Source organism: Dendrobium catenatum, unplaced genomic scaffold (genome assembly GCF_001605985.2).
Source record: "Dendrobium catenatum unplaced genomic scaffold, ASM160598v2 original_scaffold_202738, whole genome shotgun sequence".
NCBI classification, from domain to species: Eukaryota; Viridiplantae; Streptophyta; class Magnoliopsida; order Asparagales; family Orchidaceae; genus Dendrobium; species Dendrobium catenatum.
Window position 1 is genome coordinate 1,842 of NW_021521153.1, and position 2,665 is coordinate 4,506.

The 2,665-nt window shown below is 38.3% G+C and overlaps 1 pseudogene; it reads right to left on the reverse strand.

The window, feature by feature from the left end:
* Window positions 1-2,574: 2,574 nt before the first annotated feature.
* LOC110108858 overlaps window positions 2,575-2,665 on the reverse strand; it is a 2,318-nt pseudogene continuing 2,227 nt past the window's right edge.

Sequence of the window (2,665 nt, forward strand, 5' to 3'; positions counted from 1 at the left end):
TGCAACTATTTATAAACCATCTTAACTTCACTATTCATGGATGAGATGTTAGGGATTTCCCACACCACGAGTCTTCATTTGCTTGCACTTTGTTCGGATGCTGCAAGTTAACTGATCTTTATTATTTAAAATCATTCATAAGTGTTGCTATGTTCACTACACATCGTAGAAGATTTATGTGCTTGCCTGTATATTGATCTTTACTGTTTACGGAATATGGTATACTTGACCGTATGAAGGTGTTGTAATTTTCATACCTCTTCAGCACTCTGCTTATGATTCATGTACATCATACTCATCTCGTCCCCACAAATAAATTGTTGTGCTTTATGAGAGGCTTATATTCATGCTTACAATCATGTGTGGGTCGTTGTCCTTTGCATGCAACGAGTTTCCCATTTGCTTATTAACATTTATTCAAAAGTCTAAAACTTGAGGTTTACGACTTTACATTTCAGCTTTATAAATTTAAGGGTCCAAACCCCAATATCATAGCTTTGTGATCCAGCCATATCTCCCACTATCTTCTTATCACTTGCAAATAAATTACACTTGCAAATTCTTTGCCCTCAAAGATAGTTTAATGTGTGTGATGCATTTGATATCTTCATTCATGGTTCATAACATGCAAGATGATCCTTCGTCAATGGTTTATTTACTTATGAGCAAATTATATTCATTGAGGTTTTAATACAGGTCCTTTTGTAGTTAGTTCAAATTTGAGTTCAAGTTCCTTTTTTGGAATTGTTTGAGTTCAAATCCAAATCAGCATCATGTAATTCAAGTCCTTGTCCCCTGTGGTCCATTCATTCAAGTTCTAATTCATTGCGCTAGTTCAAGTGCCAAATAGTCTTATTTAGTTCAATTTATACTTGATCAAGTTTGATTTAAATTTTTTGTTCATTCAATCTTGCTCATATTACATCCTTTGTATTTGTTCATATAAGCTCAAAGTAGGTCCCCATCTTGTTCATTTGATGTTCAAATCAAATCCAAAAGTCCCCCATAATTTCTCCAAGTCCTAGTGTTTTTCTATTGAAATTTTGGTAACCTCCCGACGTACCCTCATTTAGGAGAAAAACTAAGAGGCACCCTTTCCCTCCATGTTACATGAGCGCTTCAGGTAGATGTCGGGTAACATCGCGGCTGTGTTTTCTTTAATAATCAATAATAATTAGTTAAAATTAAAATAATTAATTTTAATTAATTTTTATTAATCATAGTTAATTATTGATAATACTAATTAATCGTAATTAAATAAAAATTAATTTTAAAAAATTATAACTAATTATTATTTAAATATAATTAATCTATTTAATTATAATTTATTTTAATTAATTATAATTAATTAATTAATGATAATCAACTATAATTAAAAAATAATTAATTTAAATTCAAAAAAAGAATTTATGCAGGATTTAACCCACTGTTCAATCTCACTGTGAGTTAAATCCTCTCATCTCTTCTATGTTCGACAATTTTATGGGATTTGTCCGAAGAAGCAAACGGAAGGGAGAAAGTTACCTTCACAGCAAGTGAGTTAATTCATCTCTCTCTCTCTCTCTCTCTCACACACACACACACACATTCTCTTCCACCCTCTCTTCGTACTCTCACTCACTCTCACACTCTTTCTTCCCTTCTCCAACTATCTTATTCCCCCCATACTCCCTCTATCACTCTCTCTTTCTCTCTCTCATTCTAATTCTCTTTATCCCTCTCTCTCTCTCTCTCTCTCTCTCTCTCTCTCTCTCTCTCGCCCTTTCCTACAGTATTTTCACCACAGTAGAGTGTCACCTTGACGTGGTGGAAGTCATGAGTTCGAGCCTGATTATCCCTAAACCGAATGGGAGTTTTTCTATTTGGATTTGCTCCTCTACCGCGATCGAACGAGAATGGATAAGAGGCTTGTGGGATTGACGTGATAGGGTAGGGACGACTATATTGCTGGGAGCGAACTCCAGGCTAATATGAAGCGCATGGATACAAGCCTTCGGCTTTGGAATGAACAACAACTCTGAATCAGCTTTGTCTACAAGCAAGGAAACTATAAGTAATGCAACTATGAATCTCATAGAGAGTTCGATCCTGGCTCAGGATGAACGCTAGCAGCATGCTTAACACATGCAAGTCGGACGGGAAGTCCCAGAGCTAGTTGGTTCTCCCCAAAATGCGTTGAGGCGCAACAGTTAACTGGACATCTAGGAGTAAAGCACTGTTTCGGTGCGAGCCGCAAGAGCGGTATCAAATCGAGACAAACTCTAAATACTATATATGACCCCAAATAGGGGTCAAGGTCGGCCAGTGAGACGATGGGGGATAAGCTTCATTGTCGAGAGGGAAACAGCCCGGATCACCAGCTAAGGCCCCTAAATGACCGCTCAGTGATAAAGGAGGTAGGGGTGCAGAGACAGCCAGGAGGTTTGCCTAGAAGCAGCCACCCTTGAAAGAGTGCGTAATAGCTCACTGATCGAGCGCTCTTGCACCGAAGATGAACGGGGCTAAGCGATCGGCCGAAGCTGTTGGATGTAAAAATGCATCAGTAGGGGACCATTCCACCTTAGAGGGAAGCACCAGCGCAAGAAGGTGTGGGCGAAGTGGAAGCAAGAATGTCGGCTTGAGTAATGCAAACATTGGTGAGAATCCAATGCACCGAAAACCTAAG